We start from the raw sequence: 7,403 nt of genomic DNA on the forward strand, positions 1-7,403 counted from the left end.
ATTTAAATTAAAATACAAAAAAGAACTCATGGTGGAGAGAAACCTTCACAACATAATCGAACTGATAAAGCCTTTTCATAACACAGTAGTCTCCAAATGCATAACAACATATTCTGAGTTGCTCCCTCCAAGTGGGAATGGAACCCAAACTATTCTTCACTCAGCCTCAATGTCATCCACTCTGCCCAGGCTCCATGGGCACAGTGGTGGCTTCTGGGCTTCTGCTATTCTGTTCAAGCACCTGGTTTGAGGATCTCAGACTTCTCAGTGTTCTGTCAGCAGAGTCATGGAAATGAAGACACCATCTATGTCTTAGGATCTCTGTTTTCTATGGCTACATCACAGCCAGAATTGTCTTGATAAAATAGGCCTTTGGATCAGCCTTGCTCTAGTCTTTTCCCTGTAAGAAGGAAAAAAAACAGCAGAGTAGAGGGAGACACTAATCCACAGCTAATGTCCTTATGTTTATCTATTTTTTTATTTTTTAAGACAGGGTTTCTCTGGAATATCAAAGATGAAAATAGATAGCTGTCTTTTTTGTATTATTATTATTATTATTATTATTATTATTAATCCATGGACACCTCTGTTTCTGGGATTTCAGAGACATATCCAAACACACCATAGAAGAAAATATTGACTGTATATTGACTGTATTTTAATGTGCTTTACATTGTCTTTAATTGCACTGATACTGAAAGCTGTAGGTTTTCTGTAGGGCCTGGAGAACATTCCTGTTAAGTACTTTAAAATTAGTACCCACTGCTGCACACAGATGACAAAATAGATTCTCTCTACTCCCTCATCTTTCCCCCAGAATAACCATGTTTGTTCCTATACAACTAATTAAATGAGCCTCCACCATGACACCAGATATGTCTTCATTTAATACAATGATGCATTTTGCTTTGTCCCAGAAAGGCTATAACATGGAAGCCTTAAGACTGCTTTATGAAGAGAAAGATCTGGAGAGCCTGCAATCACCTTCAAAGAGAACAGTTTAACTATGGTTTCCTTTGAAACATTCTCATTGTATTCACAAGTCAAGCCTTCTTATGATCCTCATCTAGAAAAAAAGGTTAGGAAGATTTCCCCCAAAGTAATAGACATATGTCCTGAGAGTAGTTCACATAGTAGGCTCCAAGACTCTGAGGACCCAAAATTCAGTGTGAAGGGCACCTGGGTGCCCTGTAGGAACTGGAAAAGGCATATTTGAAATAGAAAGGCCAGTCTGCATAGCACTACTATTCTGGCTACAAAAGAAGTACTGAAGACTGACAGAGATTTCTGGAGGCAGGATTGTCACACTGTCAGGAAGCAGGAAGCTACTGAGGAGGAGGCATGACAGGCAGCTCTGTAATTTGGCAGAAATGAAACTCACAAAAAGACAAAGGAGGAAGATACTCTAAACTCTCTTGACATTTGGAAGTTGCTGGCAGTGTTGGTGGTGGTGATGGTGGACATGATGGGGATGGTCACTGATAGAAGATGGTGCTTTTACCAGAATGTTCCACCTGTTTTAAGCTCTGCACAGTGCATATGCACAGATGGTCCATATTCCCTGCTCGATACACATACTCTAAATGTAGCACTTATAAGTAAAGTTAAAGAAAAAATAGAGAAAAGAGCATTACTTTTCCCATTCACCTCTTCGTTGAAAGTGGAGACTAAAGGCTCTTGGAGGTCACTCCTCTGGCACTAGTTTAAGCTTGCCACCTCATCATTTGTGTGCATTTAGGCTGGCTTCTTAATTTTAATGATGAGGTCTTAAACCTTAGTTTATGAACCAAAGGAAGTTTGCAAATGATTCACAGAGAAGGCAAAGACACACATTTCAGCCTAGACTGCATTAGGCACTGCAAGTTCAAATTTCTGAGGGTGGAATTAATTAGACTTATTGTGTTTATAAAATTCAAACACAGCTTCAGTGATTACTAGCCACTAATGGCAGGCAGAGCTTGTTTGATAAGCAAACCACTGGACATTTTGTTAAAATGTAAACAAAAAATATGAATTATGTGAATGAATTCACAGATTGTTCTCTGTTGCTTCTAAAGAACTATTTAGCTGCTATAGTGTACATCACCACCTTTGTTAAGAAGGATTAGCCTGCTAGAGTTATTAGAAATCTCATCATGAAAAGTAAAGAACTCTTGACTTTGGAAAGGGTCATCTGTATCTAGGAGAATGTTAGGGATGAAAGATCACCAGGTTATTGGGGATTTGTAAATAAGGGAGCTTTAAGAATACTACCTAAGCCTCCTGAATTCAGATGGCAACTCAATGGACAGGCCAAACACAGCTTAAGAAGACTGGATGTGTGCTCGCCTTGGCAGCACATGTACTAATATTGGAACGATACAAAGATTAGCATGGCTCCTGCACAAGGATGACATGCAAATTTGTGAAGCGTTCCATATTTTTTTCTGATGAGACCCTAACAAACTAGGATCAGAAGGAGGAAAAAGAAGACCTCCCCTACCAGTGCACTTGGGGAGAGGCAAGCATGGAGAAGGAGGAGGAAGAAAGGGATTGGGAGGAGAGGAGGGAGGGAAATTACAGGGAGGGATAGAAAATAAATAAAGTGTAATTAAGAAAGAAAGAGAGTGAAATTTGTAGGTAAATGGTGGGACCTGTAAAGGATCATCCTGAGTGAGTTGTCCCAGAAGCAAAAAGACACACACGGTATATACTCACTCATATAGACATACAACATAGGATAAACCCACTAAAATCTGTACATCTAAAGAAACGAAGTAAGAGAGAGGACCCTGACTAAAACACTCAATCCCCATCCCAAAAGGCAAAGAGGATGGACATCAGAAGAAGAAAAAAACAGTAAACAACCTAGGAACCTGCTACAGAGAACCTCTGAAAGCCAGAAGAAGAAAACAGGAAACAACCTGGGAACCTGCCACAAAGGGTTCTGAAAGCCTCTGCCCTGCAGACTATCAAAGCAGATGCTGAGCCTGATGGCCAACTGTCGGGCAGAGTGAGTGGAATTTTATGTAAGAAGTGGGAAATAGTAAGAGCTGGAGAGGACAGGAACTCCATAAGGAGAGCAACAAAACAAGAAAATTTGAACACAGGGAATTTCCCAGAGACTCATACTCTAACCAAGGACTATTCATGGAGATAACCTAGAACCCCTGCACAGATGTAGCCCATGGGAGTTCAGTGTCCAAGTGGGTTGCATAGTAATGGGAAGAAGGACTGACATAATCTGATTGGCCTGCTCTTTGATCACCTCCCCCTGAGGGGGGAACAGCCTTACCAGGCCACAGAAGATGACAATGAAGCCACTTCTGATGAGAACTGATAGACTAAGATCAGAAAGAAGAGGAGGACCTCCCCTATCAGTGGACTTGGGGAGGGGCATGCATGCAGAAAGGGGAGGGACGGTGGGATCGGGAAGGGAGGAGGAAGGGCTTATGGGGGGATACAAAATTAATAAAGTGTAATTAATGAAAGTTAAATAAAAAATAAGAAAGAAAGAAAGAAAGAAAGAAAGAAAGAAAGAAAGAAAGAAAGAAAGAAAGAAAGAAAGAAAGAAAGAAGACTGGATGCTCAGTGCTCTCCAGCTCTCCAGGGTGGTCCTCAAAAGTGAGGGGCAGATGGTCCTTCTCAGAGCATTCAACTTAACAGCATGCCCATTAAAGATCAACAAAGATTCCCAGAAACAAAATAAACACAAGTTTTCTATTCAGAACCTAATGCAGCTAGCTGACAGCCAGAGGCAGTCATTCAGGGTTTTCCCACTTCAAAAGCTGAAATAAAGAAAATCCCTCACAGTACCCAACGGTCTGGGTTTTCATCAGCTGAGCTAGTGTGACTCCAGTCATTTAGTTTCACAATAAATTCAGTTCTTTATTCAGGTTCTTGAATCAATCTGTGGGCTTAGAACCTGCCAGTTGAGACAATTATGAATTATCTAAAATTGATGGCCTCATTACTCCATGCTACTGCTAGCTACTGCCAAAGCAGGAAAGCTTTCTCCCTCCTTGCTCCTCCCTTTGGTGCTTTGACTACACCTGCTTTAATGTTGGTCAGTGGCCTAGGTTCTTACATAGGTCGTTCTTCATTTCTAAGTGCCCAGTTAAAGCCAGAGAGATTGGAGGACATTGACTGGTCTAATATTCCTTCTCACTGACCAGTCAAAGCCCAACCTGGAAAGCATTGCAGGACTGTCTTTCCAGCATGGAGCAATAGAGGCAAGTCTGGGTGTTCAAAGCAATTCTCAGTTACATAGTATGCAGTAAGCCTTGGATTCCAGAGACATTGATTAAAACAAATAAATGATCATCAGCACTTGTTAAAAATGGAAAGAAATTCTTAATGACTGGAAAACATTGGAGAAACTATGAAACTAGAAACAAATAAGACATGAGAGCAATGATGCATTTAAAGAAATCAAACTTAAAAACTGAAGCTAATAATTGACTTTTTAAGAAGATAAATATGACTCTTAAAAGAGTAATACAATTGAAAAAAATTCATTGCTATCCTGTTTGCCATAATCCCAATGTGCAATGTTAGCTGCTGAGATCTGTAACCTCACACACAGCTACAGCCAATGTCCTCTGTCTCAATATTCTGAGCTGACATAACTTTGTCAATGGGGATTGCACATATACAATTAGGACGGTTCTCTAATTATAAATTCAGTATGCATTGTCTGGAGCTAACCTCCTCAAATGGCACATCCAACAACCTGGTCTGTCTTCATCCACAAGACATCAATTAATACATGCTGCAAAATTACAAAATCACCCCGGCCTCCAGGAATCAGGTTCTTTTTCATACTGGTTATAACACCAATTGATTGCTTACCCTGTTTTTGCCTGCTGTGTACACAATCCTCCTCTTTTGGATTGAAGGCAGAAACTATGCTCCTCATGCAAATCCTTTAACTCTTGCTACAATGAACAGTTAACTACATGACTCAAATGGATAATTTTGAAACTCATAGGTGGTACAGACCTTTACCTTAAGAATTTAGTTGGTTTAATCAAAAAGACAGCAATGTCATTGTCCTAGGGAGAAACAGGGTGGAGTAAGGCTACCTGAGTCAACATAGGAGAGCTTCTCTCAGAAACATTTGTATGAAAGATTAGAGGTACATCTGATCTGGGATTAATATAATTTTCCAGGGAGAAATCACTCCAAACATTGAAAACATTAATTTAAACAAATCACTTTAATAATAACCTGCATCCAGCATTAGTTAGTGCTCAAAGAGGGGTCAGCCTAGAACAGGTTTTCCATTCTGCATATGCTGTCATGCTTAAGACTCTTTCATGTTCATCTCAGCATGTTTCATTTCTCTGTCTGATACCTGCAGGGATTCCCTCAAAGGAAGTCTGAAAATCAAGTGACCTAGAATACCTTGGACAAAAAAACAAAACAAAACAAAACAAAAAAAAAACATTATCAAGAATTGAAAATCTGGGACAGAAAATACCTCAAAGGCTAAGAAGACCAAAGTTTCTTCCGGAGCACCCAACTTTTGATTCCCAGTACATAAAGCAGCTCGCTACAATCTGTAACTTTAATGCAGGCATTCTGACATCTGTTGGCTTCCCTAGCCAACAGGCATGAATGGGCAAAAAGACACACATTCAGAAAAACCCTCATACACAAAAAGCAAACAAACAAACAACTGAAATTCTGTTTGTTTGTTTTTTTTTTTCGGGGGGGGGGGACTTGTCCCGTGAGCAACCATATCAGGGACAGAGTCTCAGCCTCGCAGCTGCTGCAGCCACCGCCTAGAGACTCCGAGACTGGTCCTTGTGCCTCCATCCACTCCGGACACAGAATATCCTTTGTGGGTAAAAATGAGCTGGTGCAGAAGGCCAAACTAGCCGAGCAGGCTGAGTGATATGACGATATGGTATCCTGCATGAAATCTGTAACTGAGCAAGGAGCTGAGTTATCTAATGAGGAAAGGAATCTTCTCTCTGTTGCTCACAAAAATGTAGTAGGAGCCCGTAGCTCATCGTGGAGGGTCATCTCGAGTACTGAGCCAAAGACAGAAGGTGCTGAGAGAAAGCAACAGATGGCTCGAGAATACAGAGAGAAAACGGAGACTGAGCTAAGAGACACCTGCAAGGATGTGTTGTCTCCTTTGGAGAAGTTCTTGGTCCCCAATGCTTCACAAGCAGAAAGCAAAGTCTTCTATTTGAAAATGAAGGGTTACTGTCAACGCTACTTGGCTGAGGCTTCTGTTGGTGATGACAAGAAAGGAATTGTGGACCAGTCACAGCAAGTATACCAAGAAACATTTGAAATAAGCAAAAAGGAAATGCAACCAACACATCCCATCAGAAGAGGTATGGCTCTTAACTTCTCTGAGTTCTATTACGAGATTCTGAACTTCCCAGAGAAAGCCTGCTCTCTTGAAAAAAAAAAAATTAAAAAAAAAAAGCTTTTGATGAAGCCATTGCTGAACTTGATACATTAAGTGAAGTGCTGTACAAAGACAGCACGCTAATAATGGAGTTACTGAGAGAGAACTTGACATGTGGACATCGGAAACACAAGGAGACAAAGCAGAAGCAGAAGGAGGGAAAAATTAACTGACCTTCCAACCTTTGCCTCATTTTAAAATTCACACAGTAGACCATTTGTCATCCATTCTGTCCCAGAAATAGTTTTGTTATTGTTGCTGTTTACGATTTATGACAGGTTTACATTACTTCTATTTGAATTTCTATACTTCCCATGTGTTTTTATGTTTTAATATTAGGGGAGTAGAGCCAGTTAACTTTAGAGAGTTACTCGTTTTCATCTTGAGGGGGCCAATATGGGGAGGTGGAATTTTTACACGAGTTATACATGTTTGGCACAGTACCTTTGGTACATTGTGGCTTCAGAGGGGCCAGTGTTAAAACTGCTTCCATGTCTAAGCAAAGAAAACAGCCTTCATATTGGTTTGTGCTGGTGGAGAATAAAAGGAGTAATTGGTTCCAGTCAGGAGTATAGTTTTTTTGGGTACTTTAAGGTTTGGCGCCGCACTCATGAGGTTATGGTACAAACAAACATCCCGTGAATGCCCGTTGGGATCATGCATTTCTGCATGTATACCCTTGACCATAGCTCCAGAAGTAGTCCTCAGACAAAGTTGTGACCCAATTTAATCTGATAAGGGCAGAAATGGTTCACATTCCATTATTTGTAAAGTTACCTGCTGTTTGCTTTCATTATTTTTCTACACATTTTGTTTGTATTTAAGTGTTTTAGTCAATCTAAGAACAAATGTAAAAGTATAGATGCAGTAAGCTTAATTGATGGTGGTCACCGCTCCATGTGTACCAAGCACAGTGGTAAACAGAAGCCCATGTATTTAAATTTTTCTTAAGATTTTTGTTTTGTTTTTTGCTTTTGTGATTTTATTTTTTATTTTT

The 7,403-nt window shown here is 40.2% G+C and overlaps 1 non-coding gene and 1 pseudogene across 1 annotated transcript; both read left to right on the forward strand.

Moving 5' to 3' along the window:
- Window positions 1-2,320: 2,320 nt before the first annotated feature.
- Window positions 2,321-2,424, forward strand: LOC132653454 (U6 spliceosomal RNA). Its single transcript, XR_009591193.1, has one exon. It is a non-coding gene; the product is annotated as a U6 spliceosomal RNA (small nuclear RNA).
- A 3,389-nt stretch (window positions 2,425-5,813) lies between these two features.
- LOC110543907 (14-3-3 protein zeta/delta-like) lies at window positions 5,814-6,575 on the forward strand (annotated as a pseudogene).
- The last annotated feature ends 828 nt before the right edge of the window (window positions 6,576-7,403 follow it).

The sequence above is a fragment of the Meriones unguiculatus genome, chromosome 3, assembly GCF_030254825.1.
Source record: "Meriones unguiculatus strain TT.TT164.6M chromosome 3, Bangor_MerUng_6.1, whole genome shotgun sequence".
NCBI classification, from domain to species: Eukaryota; Metazoa; Chordata; class Mammalia; order Rodentia; family Muridae; genus Meriones; species Meriones unguiculatus.